The sequence below is a fragment of the Plecotus auritus genome (genome assembly GCF_963455305.1).
Source record: "Plecotus auritus genome assembly, chromosome: 2".
In the NCBI taxonomy this organism is placed as follows: Eukaryota; Metazoa; Chordata; class Mammalia; order Chiroptera; family Vespertilionidae; genus Plecotus; species Plecotus auritus.
Genome location: NC_137771.1, coordinates 124,031,785 through 124,051,594, shown reverse-complemented (window position 1 = coordinate 124,051,594; position 19,810 = coordinate 124,031,785).

Sequence of the window (19,810 nt, the reverse complement as noted above, 5' to 3'; positions counted from 1 at the left end):
AGCCCCGTCTTTTTCTTTTGTTTTGGGCTAAATAAATTCAAGCAATTTTCAGGTAAGGCGATTTATTCAAGAGAGCAGGGACACATTTCCTGTATTGCTAACGCTGAAGTAGGCCATTAAAAACAAAAAATAAAAACAAAACACCTTAGCTTTCTCTTGAATTCAGTCCTGAAGTGGCAGGAATAGCTTTCAGAGACGAGTTGAAGTGGCTTTTCAGGTTCTAGTCTACGAAAGACCTGATTTTTCTCACTGCGTGGTCACTGGTCATACGTCATGGCTCCTTTTCAGAGTGTTTGGCTGTTCAAGTTCACGCGAACTGTGATCCTGGAGAAGTGAAATTTATTTCCGCACCTGAGATTAAACCAAACAGTCCCTGTTGACAACAGGTCAGGCGGCTGGGAGAATAAACTGCCACAAGCTTGCTGGTTGATTTACAAATGTATAGCAAACTGTTGATGGCTATTGAAGCAGAATTATGGTTTGTGGGGATTTATATATATAATATTCTCTCCACTTTCATGTATTTAAAAATTTTATAATGAGTTTATAGTGAATACTACTCAGTATAATTTGAGCATACTTATAAAGAATGCATGATTCAAACATTTAGTGTCTTAAACACAAATATATTATTTTACAATTCCATAGATTGCAAATTTGGTACAAGTCTTACTGAACTAAAGGGGAGAATTGTTTCCTGCTAATTTGATTTTCTGGCAGAATTTATTTCCATGTAATTGTAGATCAAGGTGATACCTGAACCAGTGAGCAGGAATTCTCACAGATTCGAAGAATGAAGCCACAGACCAGAAGAGTTCAAACAAGGCAGGAGTTTATTGCAAACAAACACAGGCTCCCAGGTCAAGGAGGGGACCCAAAAAGGTTGCCCTGAAGTATTCTGCTCTTCCACTTCATATCTGCTAAAGGCCTGCTCTTTGTCTATCTGTGCCGCTCTGATTGGTTCCTGGACTTTTTGCAGCATTTTATTTTGCACTTGCAAGAAAAACATCCTTGTTTCAAAAACACCCTGTTTTTCTGCTATCCTCTTTCTCTGCAAAACATTTTGTAATTTCAGCTACCTCCAGGATTCCTCCTTCCACCCCTTACCCTGTCTACCTAATTCTGCTTCTGACTTCTCTCAAAGGTCCCCATTTTCTTGCTAATTGTAAACTGAAGGCCATTCCAGCTCCTTTCTAGAGGCCACCAACATTCCTTAGCTCAGAGACTGTCTTCCCCTGTCTCCCAAAGCCAGCAACAGTGGGCCAATTCTTTGTCAGAAGATACCATGTGATTAAATTGGATCCACCTGGACAATCCAAGATTGTCTCCTGATCTCAAGCTCTGTAACTTTAAAATTATCTGCAAAGTCCATTTTGCCATGTAAGGTAACATATCACAGGTTCCAGAAATTAGAATGTGAACCTCTTTGGGAGGCTGTTACTCCCCCTACCCCCATTCACTCTCTGGTCCCCAAAGATTTATATCCATCCACACGAAAATGCTACATGGTCTTATCCTATAACAACATTAACTCGAAGTCCAAAAACCTAATCTAACTCTTATCAGCTTAAAAATCCTAAATGTCATGTTCTATTTCATGTAAATTGGCCAATAGCTGTTGTCCCATATCTCTTCTTGTTTGCCTGCGATCAGAGGAGCAATGAAATGCATGGATAAGAATGTTGGTGAGACTGGACTATTCCAGTTGTTTCTCAGGGTTATAGCAATGTTATAAAGAACAGAAAGACAACAGATGGGAAATAAGGGTGGGTGCAGGAATGTGAAAAGAATGTGGATATGCTGACTTCCTCAGTAAGGAGTTAATAGGTATTGTAAGTGATGAAAAATTTAAGAAATAGGAGCTTGGCAACCTGGCCAAATGGCTCAGTTGGTTGGAGCATTGTCCTATCCTATACACCAAAAGGTTCAATTCCAGTCAGGGCACATATTAGTACCTAGGTTTCGGGATTCCATCACTGGTTGGGGTGTGTACAGGAGGCAACAGATTGATATTTCTCTCTCACATTGATATTTCCCTCTCTCTTCCTCTCTCTAAAACAAAAACAAAACAAACAAAAAACACATATCCTCAGGTGAGAATTAAAAAAAAAAAAAAAGAGCCCTACCTGGTTTGGCTCAGTGGATAGAGTGTCAGCCTGCCGATTGAAGGGGCCCAGGTTCGATTCCGGTCAAGGGCACGTACCTCAGTTGCAGGCTTCTCCCCAGCCCAGGCCCTGGTCAGGGCGCATGTAGGAGGCAACCAATGATTGTGTTTCTCTGTCTTTCCATCTCTCTTCCACTCTCTCTGAAAATCAATGGAAAAATAACCTCGAGTGAGAATTAAAAAAGAAAGAAAGAAAGAAAGAAAGAAAGAAAGAAAGAAAGAAAGAAAGAAAGAAAGAAAGAAAGAAAGAGGCGCTTAAACAGAACTCTCTGGGGCCTTCTTTATAAGGGTACTAATCCCATTCATGAGGGCTCTACCCTCATAATCTAGTCACCTCCCAAAGGTCCAGCCTCCTAATACCATCATTTTGGGGATTAAGTTCAATATATGAATGGGAATGAGAGGTATAAATATTCAGTCTATAGCAATTATATACATAGGAAAATCAATACTGTAAAAATATCTGAGAAACAATAGGAATTGAATGAATCAAAAGACAACACTTTGGATAGGAAAACTCAAATTTATTATATAAAAGTTTAAGTATACACAAAGTAGGGAGAATTAATTACCATGTACCACATTCAATAATTACCAACTAGTGACTAGTCATGTTTTATATTTGTCTCTACCTGTTCCCTATCTCATATTACTTTGAAACAAATAGGAGATTTATTATTTAATCATACATATTTCACTAAGTATCTCTAAACCAATTTTTAAATATACACAATAATATTGTCAGGGCTCAAATTTCCAATGGATTTATAAAAGTTACATACTTTTCCAGTTTTCTCCTTTGCATTAGAATTCAAATAAAGCCTACAACTTGCAGTTTAAAAGAATAATAATTTGATCTTTAATGTTTCCTATAGTCTGATTTTGTTGATTGTATCTCCATGGTGTAAATATGTTTGCATCTTTTGTGTCTATAGTTAGTGTAAATTGCTAGTTAGATATAGAGGTTTGACCTAATTTAAGTGCTTTTTCTTTTTTTCTTGCAAGTTTATTTTGTCTTTGGTCATGTTTTTCCATTAGAAGGACAAATAATATGTGGTTGCCTCTCTTTTACTTGATGAATAAAGCCCAAGCTTATGAATTTATTAAGCATTAAGGAAAAATGCTCTTCTAGTTTTCCTTTTTTTTTTTTGTTAGCTGGCATATGTTTATAAAGAGAAACTTGTCTCATTTACTATTTGATTACCCAGTGGTATGGTTTATATAGAAAGACAAGATTAATTCTTTTTTTAAATATATTTTTGTTGATTGGAGAAAGGAAGGGAGAGGGAGAGATAGAAACATCAATGATGAGAATCATTGATTGGCTGCCTCCTGCACTCCCCCCAGTGGGGATCCAGCCTGCAACCCCGGCATGTGCTCTTGACTGGAATTGAAACTGGGACCCTTCAGTCCGCAGGCCAATGCTCTACCTACTGAGCCAAACCAGCTAGGGCAGTGGTCGGCAAACTCATTATTCAACAGAGCGGCAAACCGCGGATACGGCTTGCGAGCCGCGGTTTGCCGACCACTGAGCTAGGGTGATTAATTCTTTTGGTTTTTAAATATATTTTTATTGATTTCAGAAAGGAAGGGAGAGGGAAGAGAGATAGAAGCATCGATGATGAAAGGGAATCATTGATCTGCTGCCACCTGCACACCCCCACTGGGGATCAAGCTGGCAACCCCTGGCATGTGCCCTGGGCTGGAATCGAAGCCGGAACCCTTCAGTCCACAGGCTGACGCTCTATCCACTGAGCCAAGCCATCTAGGACTAGGGTGATTAATTCTTGATTCATTCTCTTTACTTTCTACTTTTAAAGATAATCAGTGCCCTAGCCAGTGTGACTCAGTGGATAGAGCATCAGCCTCTTCTATCCCAGGTCCCGGGTACTTCAAAGTAGCCCTACAAAGAGTCCCAGGTTCAATTCTGGTCAAGGGCACATACCTCAGTTGCTGGCTCCTCCCCAGAGCTTGTGCAGGAGGCAACCAATTCATGTGTTTCTCTCACATGGATGTTTCTCTTTGTCTTTCCCTCTCTCTCTCACTCTCTGTAAAAATCAATGGAAAAATATCCTCAGGTGAGGATTAACCAAAAATAAAATAAAAATCAGTTAACTTGCTAGCATCTGCCAATGCTGACCAATTAACTTGTTGTTGTTACAATTATTGTTATTGTGTGGTTATATATTCTGTATATTGTAATTATTGTCCTTTTATTTAGATTGTCCTGACTTTGGCCAGTTTCAGCATCTTCAGATTCATTCTTGAGTGTTTTTGACACAAGCCTGCTAGGCTTTTGTAGGAACCCTAATTAGAGTATGCTGGATGTTCAATTCCTGTTTTATGTATTTCAAAGCTCTTATTTTAGGCATACACAAATTTAATGTTGTTATCCTTTATTATTAGCAAATATCTCTTTTATGTCTGGTAATACTTCTTGCTCTGGAGTCTACTTTGTTGTAGGACCAGAACTGGTATGCAGAATCTCTGGTACCGACTTTGCACTTGCCAGATCCTAAAGCAGTGGTTCTCAACCTTTCTAATGCCACGACCCTTTAATACAGTTCCTCATGTTGTGGTGGCCCCCAAACATAAAATTATTTGGTGACCCCCAAACATAAAATTATTAGGCTCTTACAGCAGCGGTTCTCAACCTGTGGGTCATGACCCACAGGTTGAGAACCGCTAGCAGGGTCACCTAAGACCATCGGAAAACAGATATTTACATTACGATTCATAACAGTAGCAAAATTACAGTTATGAAGTAGCAACGAAAATAATTTTATGGTTGGGGGTCACCACAACATGAGGAACTGTATTAAAGGGTCGCGGCATTAGAAAGGTTGAGAACCGCTGTTTAAGTGCCTCCTTAAATTTTGCACCCTAGAAGCCTCACTTTTCAGGAGGCATTCACTCACTTATGCAAGGGCCTGATACACTTGTGCTTGCTTGCCTTCCTGATTCTAGCCCTGCTTTGTTTAATATTAATATAGCGACTCCAGCATTCTTTTGGTTAGTATTTGCTTAGTACATTTTTTTCCATCCTTTATCTCTTCTTTCTTTTGGGTTCTTATACTTAAAATGTCTCTTATAAATAGTATTCAGTTAGACTTCAGTTTTAGTAAAATTTGACAATATTAGTTTTTGAGTGTTTGGTCCATTTACACTAGATATAGTTAGGCTATACATCTATACATGGGTTTGTCTGACACCTTACATAAAAAAAAAACAACTTGTTTTATTATTATTCTAAAATATTATGACCCATCTACTTTCTCCCCCCATTCATCTCTCTCCATCCCTCCTTCCCTCCCTCCCTCCTTCTTTCTCTCCCTTCATTTCTCCCTTTCACAAATATTTTACACCGATCATTTGCTAGTCACTGTGCATACCATAAAGAACCAGAGAGAAAGATTTTCTGAGCTCAGATGGCCTACTTAGAGGAACCCAGAGATTTAATAGCTAGTTGCTACATAGTCATATAATTTTATGTTATAACTGCTTTAAAAAAAGATTTATCTTGGTGGAGACTGGGATTTATTGATATTATTTTATCTTTATTTATATACACTTCCATGTATTAAAGGGAAATATTCACAGCCTGTTTTTTACTCAAATGAAAGTAAGATATTTAATTGATAATGGGCCAAATTTTCTATACAGAAAATAGTACTTGTAATGCAGTCTACTTAGGACTCTTTTAGGTTAACTTTTTAGGATTGTTTTAAATATATTGTTAGCAACATTAGTTGTCCATTTTCCTAAAAATTGTCCTTTACATTATACTAGGAGATAGCTTTACCCTTATTTCACTGCCATCTATTTTAAGAATTATAAATGTTAGAAATGAGTTGCTTTATTCATGCAGATGATGACCTCAGACAATTAGGTGTAATACACTGTGCCCAAAATTGCTTCTTTTTTTATGTGAATTTTTTTTTGTAAATTTTAGGCCAGCTGAAAACATTTTATTTATATAGCTTATAAAATACTTAAACAATGCAGTAGTGTGTAAAATTAGAAAGAAATCTTTTCCCTTTCAAACAATCCAATTTCCTCATGTGGTGTGTTTTCCTGAATTTTTTTTCTGCATATACATATACTATAACATAGCTATAAATTTTTACTAACAGAAATGTGCTCATATTACATATATTGTTCTGTAATTTGTATATGTCCATTAACAACCTATATTGGCTATCTTTCCATGTTGTTATATATAATTCTGTTCCAATCTAATAGTTATGTAATTTTCTAGTACACTAATCCTATATAATAAAGAGGTAATATGCAAATTGACCATCACTTCAACACACAAGATGGCTGCCCCCATGTGGACACAAGATGGCCGCCACAAGATGGCCAGCAGGGGAGGGTAGTTGTGGGGAGACCCAGGCCTGCAGGGGAGGGCAGTTGGGGTCAACCAGGCCAGCAGGGGAGGGCAGTTAGGGGCGACCAGGCCAGCAGGGGAGGGCAGTTAGGGGCGACCAGGCCAGCAGGGAAGGGCAGTTAAGGGTGACCAGGTCAGAAGGGGAGGGCAGTTAGGGATGACCAGGCCGGCAGAGGAGGGCAGTTAGGGGTGACCAGGCTGGCAAGGGAGGAAGGGAAGTTAGGGGTGACCAGGCCAGCAGGGGAGGGCAGTTGGTGGAGACCAGGCCTGCAGGGGAGAACAGTTAGGAGTGACCAGGCCAGCAGAGGAGGGTAGTTAAGGGTGACCAGGGTGGCAGGGGAGGGCAGTTAGGGGCAATCAGGCTGGCAGGGGAGTGGTTAGGGGGTGATCAGGCTTGCAGGCAAAATTGGTTAGGGGCAATCAGGCAGGCAGGCAGGTGAGCGGTTGGGAGCCTGCAGTCCCGGATTGTGAGAGGGATGTCCCAGATTGGAGAGGGTGTAGGCTGGGATGAGGGAAACACCCCCCACCCCCATGCATGAATTTCATGCACTGGGCCTCTAGTCTATATATAAAAAGTCAGTGACCATGACAATCGAAATGACCGTTCGACCAGTCACCATGCGGTGCTAGCATAGAGCATAGACACAGGTAAAGTCTATGAATGAACTAAGAATGAACAAGACAAATGCTTGCCTTCACGGAGCTCACACTGTAAGAAGGTAAGGTCAGGGATGAGAATTCAAAATTGCCACCAGCACAGACCTGAGGTGCCGCTTCTCAGAGTGGCCACAGATACACCTGGTAGCAGAATAGGGGTGTGACTGAAGGGCTGCCACCAACGTGAAGGCAGGGCCATTCTGATTTCCCATAGGAGCCAATGACTGCCTAGGAGGTGGAGCTTTTTTTTTTTTTTTTAAATATATTTTATTGATATTTCACAGAGAGGAAGGGAGAGGGACAGAGAGCCAGAAACATCGATGAGAGAGAGACATCAATCAGCTGCCTCCTGCACACCCCCCACTGGGGATGTGCCCGCAACCAAGGTACATGCCCTTGACCAGAATCGAACCCGGGACCCTTCAGTCCACAGGCCGACGCTCTATCCACTGAGCCAAACCAGTTTTGGCTAGGAGGTGGAGCTTTTGATGCTGACTGGCATAGAAACCAACCAATCAGAACCAAATATGGGTGAACTGCCAGGAGCCAATGGCTGTCTAGGAGGTGGAGCTTTTGATGCTGAATGGCATAGAAACCAACCTATCAGAATCTAATCTGGGTGAACTGTGAAGGCAGAACCTAAGGTGGCAGCTGAGGAGGGGTTTTAAGGGCAATAGCTGTTTGGTGTAAGGTGTAAGAAAGTGGTTCTATTTTTTAATAATCAGTTTGGCAGTATAGTGCATATGGCTGGCTATCAGTCCGGATACAGGGGTAATGTATTTTTGTCTGCCAAGAGCATCTCCTCTTGCTGAAAAAGGCTTTTCCCCCCATTAAAGCAATCCTATCCTATATAATCTATCTATACTAATAAAAGGGTAATATGCTAATTAGACCAGGTTGACTTGCCATCTTCCTGACATCCGACTTCCTTTCGGACAAAGCCATGGTGGTGGGGGCTGAGGCAGAGGCAGTTAGGGGCAATCAGGCCAGCAGGGGAGAGCAGTTAGGGGTGAGAAAAGTCTGGCAGGGCATTAAGGGCGACCAGGCCTGCAGGGGAGGGCAGTTGGGGTGACCAGGCCAGTAGGGGAGGGCAGTTGGGGGGTGAACTGGCCGGCAGGGGAGGACAGTTGGGGGCAACTAGGCCGGCAGGGGTGGGCAGTTGGAGGTGACCAGGCTGGCACGGAGGACAGTTGGGGGCAAACTGGCCTGCAGGGGAGGGCAGTTGGCGGCGACCAGGCTGGCAGGGGAGGGCAGTTGGGGGCGAGCAGGTCAGCAGGGGAGGGCAGTTGGGGTTGACCAGGCCAGCAGGGGAGGGCAGTTGGGGGTGACCAGGCCAGCAGGAGAGGGCACTTAGGGGCAAACTGACCAGCAGGGGATGGCAGTTGGCGGCGACTAGGCCGGCAGGGGTGGGCAGTGGGAGGCAACCAGGTTGGCATGGGAGGGATGTTGAGGGCAACCAGGTCAGCAGGGGAGGACATTTGGGGCATTAGGCAGGCAGGCAGGTGAATGGTTAGGAGCCAGTGGTCCTGGATTGTGAGAGGGATGTCTGACTGCCTGTGGGATCGGGCCTAAACCAGCAGTCAGACATCCCCAAGGGGTCCCAGATTGGAGAGGATGCAGGCCGGGCTGAGGGACACTCCTCCGTGCATGAATTTTGTGCCTCTAGTATACTATAATTTTAAAGACTAGAGGCCCGGTGCATAAAATTTGTGCCCTGAGAGAGAGGTCCCTCAGTCCGGCCTGCACCCTCTCCAATCCGGGACCCCTTGGGAGATGTCCGACTGCCAGCAGTTGGAAATCCCTTTCACAATCCAGTACTGCTGGCTTCTAACCGCTCACCTGCCTGCCAGCCTGATACCCCTAACTGCTCTCCCCTGCTGACCTGATCATCCATAACCGCCTCTGCCTTGGCTCCACCACCATGGTTTTGTCCGGAAGACATCTGGTCTAATTAGCATATTACCCTTTTATTAGTATAGATTATTTGGGTACTGTTGGACACTTATTTCTAGTTTTTGCTGTTACTATTCTGCAATAAAATTCTACTACATCTGTCCTTTTTTCTGCAATCATTTCTGTGTATCACTTATTAGATGTTAAAACTTTACACATTCAGAAATTTGATAGATATTGCTAATTTGCCTTCCAAAAAGTTGTACCAACTTGTACTCCTTTATGTAAATACTAGGGCCCAGTGCACAAATTCATGCACTTTGTAAGGAACTGTGGGCTGCAAGGCTGCGGTGGGCACAGGGGCGGGTCTCAGCCCAACCTCCATGCCCCCGCCCAGCCTCTCCCACCACATGCCCCCTGTCTGCTGGCAGCCCTTCTCCCACCGCTGCTGCTTCCATGCACTGTTGATGCTGGCCTTGCTAGCACCCTCTGCCAGCATGGAGCAATCGGGGCTGGCGCCAGCAGTGGGTGTGAGTGAGGCCACCACCATCAGCGGGTGCGAGCAGTGGCTGCTGCCCCAATCGACCCTCAGGAGCAGGGTGAGGTGGAGAAGCCCTCAGGGACAATCGGGGCCAGCATCTGCCACTCACACCTGCTGACAGCACTAAGCGATTGGGACTAGCACCAGGCACTGGCAACAGATGCAAACAGCGGGGTGGCTCTGGTGCTGGCAGCAGTTGCGAGTGGGGCCATCACTGGCAGCGGGTGTGAGAGGTGGCTGCCGGCCATGATTGCTCCTCAGGAATGGGTGAGGTGGAAAAGTTCTGTTGTGAAATCGGGGCTGGCGCCGGGTGCTGGCAGCAGGTGCAAGCGGCAGCTCCGATGCTGGCCGCGGGTGCAAGCAGGTCCAGTTCCGACAGCAGGTGCGAATGCCCGGTGGGACTGTGGCACATGGGAGCAAAGAATTTTCAGTAACCACCAGAGGCTCGCCCCGATGACAGCATCTGGTGCCCCACTTTAGTCTGGCACCCCTGCTCACCTGCTCTACCATCCCACCTGCTGCCGTCACCTGCCATGTTCTACTCATGCCCCCTGGTGGTCAGCATACGTCATAGCGACTGCTTGTTTGGTTGTTCGGTTGTTCCATTGGTCCGCTATTCAGTCTATTTTCATATTAGGGTTTTATATATACAGACTAGAGGCCCAGTGCATGAAAATTTGTGCACTTGGGGGTGTCCCTCAGCCTGGCCTGCACCCTCTCACAGTCTGGGACCCCTCAGGGAACATCCACCTGCCAGCTTAGGCCCACTCCCCAGGGAAACAGGCCTGAGCTGGCAATCAGACATCCCTCTGGCAGCTCAGGAGCCCTCAGGGGACATTCTTAGTGCTGCCGAGGAGCGGGGAGAGGCTCTCGCCACCACTGCTGTGCTTGCAGCCGTCAGCTCAGTTTGTGGCTGAGCAGAACTCCCCCTGTGGGGAGCAGCTGGACACTGGGGGAGCAGCTCCTGCATTGAGTGTCTGCCCCCTGGTGGTCAGTGTGCATCATAGTGATGGGTCGTTCCGGGTTGTTCCACCATTAGGGTCAATTTGCATTTTACCCTTTTATTATATAGGATATGTGCCACTACCCCTCCTGCCTTGTGGCTAATGCTTCATATTGTCAAACATTGCTAATCTCATAGGGGGATTACATCACAGTTTCTTTTTTGCATTTATAAATTTATTAGTGATATTAAAAATTTTTGTTAATGCTTATAATTTATGCTTATTTGTTTATATCATTTACTTATTACATAGCTGGTCATTTTGTTTATTATTTCATAGATACTTATTGATATTCATATCAAAATTCTCAATTTATATGTTGTAGTGGCTTTTACCAGTATTTCATTTTATTTTTATTTTATTTATGCTGTCTTTTGTCACATTGAAGTTTAAAATTTTTACATAATCAAGTTTTCAATTTGTATTTTTATGTATTATTATTATAATTACATTTCAATTACAGTTTACATTCAGTATTCTGTGTTAGTTTTAGATGCACAGCATAGTGGTTATAAATCATATACTTTACAGAGTGGTCCCCACAATGTTTCAAGTACCTCCCTGCCCATACATAGTTATTACAATATTATTGACTATATTCCCTATGCTGTTGAATCTTTACTTTTACAGCTTCTAAGGTTGATGTCATGAATTGAAAGACCTTCCCAAGTTAAGATTTAAACAATGCTCCCATATTTTTTCTTACATATTTATTTTTTTATATTCATATCTTAAAGTTAGCAGAAATTTATTATAATGTACAAGAGTGGGCAAAAGTACCGGCCATCATTACCTAAAAGATAAATCATGAGTAAGACTATGAAATAATAATAACAATTATAATAAGACACAAATAATACAATAATTAATAACTAAATAATAATACAAGAATAAACTGTTTCATGTACTCACAACTGTACACCTACTTTTGCCCACCCCTGTTGTGAAAGTTATTTCCTATTCTATTTCTAAACATACATGCAATTGTTAAAATAATATTTACCAAGGGAGCTGTCTTTTTCACTGATTTGAAATGCTTCACTTACCAAATACAAAATTTCCATATGCACTTGGGTCTTTCCAGTTGGTAGAAGTTATTTATATATTTTGAATACTAATACTTTGCATGTTATACATGTCATACATATCTCTGTGGCTTATCTTTTGAGTATCTTTACAACCTTTAATGACAAATTTTAATTATATAATGTGATCAATTTTATCAATCTGTTATGATTAGTACCTTTTATATCTTATTTAAAAACACCTAAGCTACTCCAAGGTCATTGATATATCCTTTCATATGATCTATTAGCTTTGTGGTTGGGTTTTACTCAAAATGGAATGGATTTGTGATAAGGATCCTACACCATTTTTTCATATGTATAACACTTAGCCCAATATTATTTATTGAAGTGCTCATGATTTCTATAATGTTTTGCATGGCCATCTTTGTCATATATCAAGTTTCAATAAGGATAGGTCTGTTTGCAAGCTGTCTATTCTATTTCACTAGTCAAATGGCCTAATATTCTTTTTATTATTATTTATAATAATAAAAGCATAACATACAAATTGACCAAACACCAGAACGACTGTCTAGATGACATTCCAGACGACCATGCTATGACATGCACTGGCGCCAGGTCAGCCAAGGCAGGTGCGATGCAATTGGTCGGGGGGCCCCGCCATTACCCCACAATCGATTTCCCCAAAGAGGGAGGCCTAGGCCACCAGCCAGCGGGGCAATTGATTTGGGGGGGGGGTGGAGGGGGCCTCTATTATTGCCCCAAAGAGGGAGGCCCAGGCTACCCGGCCGGCCAGCAATACTGTGGCTGGCGGGCGGGGCCTCCCTCTGTGTGGCAATCAATCACAGCAACCCCGCCAGATGGGCAGGGCCTCCCGCTATGCAGCAATTGATCAGGCTACCTAGCCAGCGGTGCTGCGGTGGGTGGGCGGGGCCTCCCTCTGCGGAGCCATCGATCAAGGAGCCCTGCAGTCTATCGCCCCACAGAGGGAGGCCCAGGGCACCAAAGCTATCGCACCCCATGCCTGTCACCTGCAGAGGGAGGTGACCAGTGGCGGGGTGGGGGGGGCAGCGCCGCACAGATGGCAAGCAGATGGCAGCGGCAGGGGCGGGGCCAGCTACCAGCTGCCGGGGAAAGGAAATCCCTGACAGGCCTTGATTGCCGGCCGGGCCGGGCTAAGGGACACCCCCCCATTCATGAATTTCATGCACTGGGCCTCTAGTCCTATCTAATAAAAAAGGAATATGCAAATTGACCATCACTCTGTCACAAAATTGTGGTGCCCATAGCCACAAGATGGCAGCGCCCAGTCCTCTCAGCCCCACTGGAGTCCCCCAGTCTCTGGGGGGCGGCCGCTGAGAGTGGGCAGCATGAGCGGCCAGGCGGAATGCTTGCTTCATCGCCATGGCAACAAGGCAAGAGTTCCACCCCAGCCGCTGAGGGCCTCTGGGCAGCAGGTATGGAGCAGCCCAGGAGCGGGGGAATGCTTGTGTCATCGCCCCGGTGACGAGGCAGACCGCACCCAGCCGCGGATAGGCCTCTGGCCAGGGAGGGCAGTTGGGGGCCATGAGGCCAGCTGGGGAGGGAAGTTGGGGGCCATGAGGCTGGCAGGTGAGGGCAGTTGTGGGCCATGAGGCCAGCAGAAGCGGTCAGTTGGGGCCATGAGGCCGGCAGGGGAGGACATTTGGGGGTGATCAGGCCAGCGGGGGGGGAGGAAGTTGGGGGTGAGCAGGCCAATGGGGGGGCAGTTGGGAGCGAGCAGGCCAGCAGGCAGAGTGGTTAGGGGAGATCAGGCAGGCAGGCAGGTGAGCGGTTAGGAGCCAGTGGTCCCAGATTGCAAGAGGGATGTCCAACTGCCGGTTTAGGCCTGATCCCCCGGCACATCCCCCAGGCAGTCAGACATCCCCCGGCAGTCGGGCATCCCTCAAGGGGTCCCAGATTGGAGAGGGTACAGGCCAGGCTGAGGAAGACCTCTCCCCCTGCACAAATTTCGTGCACTGGGCCACTAGTAGTTTTATAATAGACTAGAGGCCTGATGCACAAAATTTGTGCACTGGAGCGGGGTCCCTCAGCCCAGCTTGCACCCTCTCACAGTCCGGGACCCCTGGGGAATGGGCCTAAGCCAATAGTTGGAAATCCCTCTTGCAGTCCTGGACCCCTCGCTCCTTACCGCCCGCCTGCTCGCTGCTCCTTACCACTCAGCTCACTGCTCCTTAGCGCTGCCACGGAGGCAAGAGAGGCTCCAGCTATCACCACTGCACTCACCAGCCATGAGCCCTATCTTTCTGTGTAGCTGTCTGTGGGCCAACTGCTCTCTTCCTTCTCACTTAGGGCGAGCAGCATGTGAGGGCAGAGCGTGCTGTCTTGGAATGCAGAGGGCTGCCCGGAGCTGAGGGGAGTGGCTGGGCCCAAGAGGTGAGAGGTGGACACAGAGGACGCTATCTCACCCAATTGTGGGGTGGGCTGGCCGGCCTTCATCTGCCTGACCCCACCCAGGGAGGGACCGAGCAGGGTGTCTGCCTCTCCATTCTTTATCCTTCTATCTGTGACACCTGTCACCCTTGCCAGTCCTCCCCCAAAGTGACTTCAGCTCAATCCCTGAATGTAAAAGGGCAAGGGGCGGGCTCCACTCCAGTGCCCCCTGATTCCTGGTCTCAGGACGGTGGCCACAGCGCAGAACATAGATCTGTTTCAAGAAAAGTTGGGAATGCAGACTTTCGTATGAGACCCTATTCCAAAAGGTGGCAGTGTATTCACATTGTGGCAAAGACACCTTCAAGGGTAACATAAGTGGGTAAAGTCAGGGCCAAACCGGGACAGAACCAAGTCTCAGCTCTTCGCAGGGCACTTCCGGGTTTTTTTAAGCCTAAAGGACAGTTGTCTGTCTCCATTCTTATTCTTTGGGATTTTTTCATCGTTGGATAAAAGGATACGTACATTGGGGCAATCCTCTCGAGATACAATATTCCAGTTGCACCCATGTAATGATGACATCGACCTCAGAGGGAGGGAGCCAACAGATGGGGAGCTGGGAATTCTGAAAAACAAAGCAAAGGTTCAGAACATGGAAGAAGTCCTTGGTATTCTGCTGAGAAACTTGGACTCCTTCCTCTGCGGTCACATGCCAGGCAGTCACTCAGAAATATCTTGGCATCAGCCAACTTATGGAATTCTCCCTTCTCCTGAGGCGGACTCCAGATGTTGACTGCAGCATTCTCTTGGTTATCTTTTATTTTCCCCCCAAAATGTTACAAAGTTTATATGAATATAACATACAAAGATGCAGCCTCCTTTGTAGGAACAAGGAAGGAAGGGGTGGTTAAGTAAGGCACACAGAGCTGTAGCAAGCACCAGCTGTGGGGAGGGCCAAGGGGAGAGGAGGTTGGTACTGGGGCTGAGGCCCTAGAGCCATTGCTGTGGAAGTAGGAATCTCCCTCTGAGTGCCATGTTCTGAGGCTGAACTAATTGGTCAAGCTGAGGCAGAGGTGGGTGGCCATATCAGCCATCTTTGGTGCTGTTTACCCTTTCCCACCCCAACTCTGTTGTAAAACCCCAGAGCCCTGGATTCTGAAGGCCCCATCCAGAGCAGAGAGGAAGTGAATAGGGTAAGTTTGAAAGCTGATATGCCTGTGTGCCGAGGGCTGGCCGGAGACAGTGGTGAGAGGTAGCAGGGGAGGGCTCTCATACATACCCTTCTGTGGGGGTCACAGATGAAGGAGGCCAGGAGAGCAGGGTAGGCATGGGGCACCATGGCCCCAGCCTCTTAGACATTCCTGTCTGTCCTCTGCAGTGTACATGGAGGAAAGGGGCTGCCTCTGAGAAGGGGCCAGGCCAGGCCAGGTGACCATCTTGAGTTCTGGCTGAGGTGATGGTCCTCACCCTGAGATGTCTTCTAACTGGTGATAGACCCAGGCCTGACTGACTGCCTGCTGGCACGCCTTGGGCACCCAGGACACAGGCCTGACTCCTGCCGCTGTGGGCGCCCTGGACATGGGCCTAACTCCCACCGATGCAGGTGCCTGGGACCCAAGCCTGACTCGCGCCGCTGCAGGCACCGGAGCACAGAAAGTCCCCCTGCTGTGCGTACAGCCTCCTGCTGGCCTGTTAATATGCAAATTGGTCATTACTGTGACGCTGTTAGGACCAATTTGCATATTACCTCTTCATTATATAGATTGTGCTATGTATTAGGGCAGTGGTTGGCAAACTGCGGCTCGCCAGCCACATGTGGCTTGCGAGCCGTGGTTTGCCGCTCTATTGACTAATGAGTTTGCCAACCACTGTTATTAGGGCATTGATTTTCAACCTCTTTGTATTTTATGGCACACATAAACTAATTACTAAAATACTGTAGCACACTGAATGATATACATATATTTGCCAACCTGACAAAAAGATAGGTAAAATTTTGATTCATTCACACTGGATTGCTATTGTTGTGTTGGCTGTTGTCATTTTTTTAAATTTGATAATGTAAGGGAAAGGAGCAATGTAAGAGCTCCTGACTAAATAATCAGGTATTGCATGTTTTAAAAATTCTTTCAGCACACCAGTTGAAAATCGCTGTATTAGGGCAAATACCTTCACTTTATTCCTCTTAATAAGAGTTTGTTGGCTATTTTTATTCCCTTTATTCTTTACATAAACATTAAATTTATTTTGTGAATATGAACAAACTGATTCTAAAGTTTATATGGAGCAGGAAAAGACCAAGACTAGCCAACACAATATTGAAGGGGAAGAACAAAGTTGGAGGACTGAAGCTACCCTACTTTAAAAGTTACTATAAAACTTCAGAAATAAAGCTAGTGTGATATTGGTGAAAGAGTAGTCAAATAGATTAGGGGAGCAAAATAGAGAACTCAGGAATAGACCCAAATAAATATAGTGAACATAAAGGATCAAAGTCAATACAATGGAGCAAGGTAGTCTTTTCAGCAAACATGCTGTAACAATTGGACATTCTTATGCAGAAATGAATATAGATACAGACTTTACAATTTTCACAAAAGTTAACTCCAAATGGACCACAGACCTAAATGTAAATCATCCTATCTAATAAAAGGCCAATATGCAAATCGACTAAACAGCAGAACGACTGGTCGCTATGACGTGCACTGACCATGATGGGGGCAAATGCTCAATGCAGGTGCTGTCCCCTGGTGGTCAGTGCACTTCCACAGGGGAGTGCCACTGAGCCACAAGCCCTGAGCTGGGCGCATGGCTGGTGAGCACAGTGGTGGTGGTGGGAGCCTCTCTCTCCTCCTCGGTAGCGCAAAGGATGACCGACTGCGAGAAGGCACAGGCTGGGCTGAGGGACCCTCCTGCTGAGTGCACAAATTTCATGCACTGGGCCTCTAGTAAAACTATAAAACTCCTGGAAGATAACATAGGAGAAAACCTAGATGAGGTTGGGTGTGGTAATAAATTTTTAACACAACACCAAAGCCATGGTATGTGAAATAATTGATAAATTGAACTTCATTAAAATTTAAAACTTCTGCTAAAGAAAATATCAAGAGAACAAGAAGACAAGCTACAGATGAGGAGAGAATGTTTTCAAAATACCCATCTGATGAAGGACTGTTTTCTAAACTATACAAAGAACACTGAAACTCAACAATAAGGAGACACACAATGGGAAAATAAAATTGGCCAAAGATCTTAACAGACACTTCAACAAAGAAGATATACAGATGCCAAAAAGTCATTTGTAAAGATGCTCTACATCATATGTTACTATGGAAAAGTACATTAAACAACCATATGATACCACTAAACACTTGTTCTAATGGCCAAAATCTAGAACACTGACAACACCAAATGTTGGTGCAAATGTGGAACAACAGGAACCGTCATTCATTGCTTGTGGGAATGCAAAGTGTTATAGTCACTTTGGAAGACAATTTGGCAGTTTCTAGCAGAACAAAATATACTCTTACCATACAATTCAGCAGTCATGTTCCTTGATGTTTACCTAAAGAAGTTAAAAACTTATGTTTACACAGAAACTTGCACATGAATGTTTATAGCAGCTTCATTCATACTAACACTTGGAAGCAACCAGGATGTTCTTCAGTAGGTGCATCTATATACATATATAAAAGCCTAAGAGACCATCACAACTGAAACAACCAAATGGACAGCCGAACAGGCTGTATGGGGTGACCAGGCTGGCAAGGGGGTTAGTGAGGGACGACCAAACAACTGAGCAGCAGGCTGTGTGGGGTGACCAGGCTGGCAGGGGATCAGTTGGGGGTGACCAGGCTGGCAGGGGGGCAGTGAAGGGCAACCAGGCCGGCAGAGGGGGGCAGTGAGGGGTGACCAGGCTGGCAGTTGGGGGCGACCAGGCTGGCAGGGGGACAGTTGGGTGTGACCAGGCCAGCGGTGGGGGGGCAGTTAGGGGCGATCAGGCAGACAAGAAGGTGAGCAGTTAGGAGCCAGTGGTCCTGGATTGTGAGGGGGATATCCAACTGCCAGTTTAGGCCGATCCCCAGGATCAGTCAGGCATCCCCCAAGGGGTCCCAGATTGGAGAGGGTGCAGGCTGGGCTAGGGGGACCCCCTGTCCCCCATGCACGAATTTTGTACACCAGGCCTCTAGTATATAAATAAACTGTGGTATACCCAGGCACTGAAATACATGGAGTAACCCTTAAATACATATTACTAAGTGAAAGCAGTTAATATAAAAAAGAGTACATATTGTATACTGGTAATTCCAACTATATGACATTCTGAAAGTTAAAAGATCAGTGGTTTCCAAGGTTGGAGTGGAAGGGATGGGTGAATTCACAGAGCACAGATGATTTTCAGGGCATTAGAAGTAGTCTGTATGGTGGATACATGTCATTATACATTTACCTAAACCTATGGAATATACCTTAAGAGTGAGCTCTAAAGTAAACTATTAACTTTTGGTGGTAATTATGTATCAATGTAGTTTCATCAATTATAAAAAACTAGAGGCCTGGTGCAGAAAATTCATGCATGGGGGTGGGCATCCGTCAGCCTAGCCTACACCCTCTCCAATCCAGAATCCATTGGGGGGATGTCCAACTGCCGGTTTAGGCCCGATCCCACAGGGATCCCTGTGTGATAGGGCCTAAACCCGCAGTCAGAGATCTCTCGCGCAATCCAGGACCACTGGCTTCTAACCGCTCACCTGCCTGCCTGCCTGATTGCCCCTAACCCCTCTGCCTGCCTGCCTGATCACCCCTAACCACACTCCCCTGCCAGCCTGATCACCCCTAACTGCTCCCCTGCTGGCCTGATCGCCCCTAACTGCCTCTGCCTTGGCCCCCGCCCCCATGGCTTTGTCCAGAAGGAGGACCAGATGACTGGAAGATGTCCGGTCGACCCGGTATAATTAGCATATTACCCTTTTATTAGTATAGATGTACCATTCTGTGGAAGATGTCTCTACGTGTATGGGAGCAGGGGCTATATGGGAAATCTCTGTACCTCCAACCCCTAATTTTGCTGTGAACCTAAAAATGCTCTAAAAAAAATAAAGTTTTTGTAAAACAACAACATCTTATGAAATTATACACTTTGACCAGGACAATATATCTGAGACTTCTTCAGTCTTGTGCAAGCCCCCTAGTTAAATCCATGAATTAGTTTTAGGTTCATTTTCTCTATCTTACTACTGGTCCAGGATTTAGAGTAATAATTTTGGTATTTTCCTTCAGGGCTTCTCTGCCTCCTGAGGATTCATTTTCTTGGTTTTTCATTTGTGTTTCAGCAAATTTTTAAAAAATATTTTTGTCCCTTAGAGATTTTCCTCAAATTTTCGGGAGCCCAGCATGCAATAAAAACAATGTTTTATAGAAGCTCTCATTTTTAGTATTTTACTATTGAAACAGGGTTTATTTTTGTATTGTTTATTGGTTAATAATGTATTATTTTCCATACAAACAACTATAAACCTACATTTGCCCCACCCTGTACAATTCCTTCAGAAGTGCAAGTCCTCCAGATTTTTCATGTTGCAACCTTAAAACCCTATGCCAAAAATACCATATTTCAATTGACTGATGACCTTTGAAATGGCAATTTAAAAATATATTTTTTATTGTTTATAGTATAACTAATATCTTCCATTCTCCAGCCCCTTTTCCACCCTCCTCCCA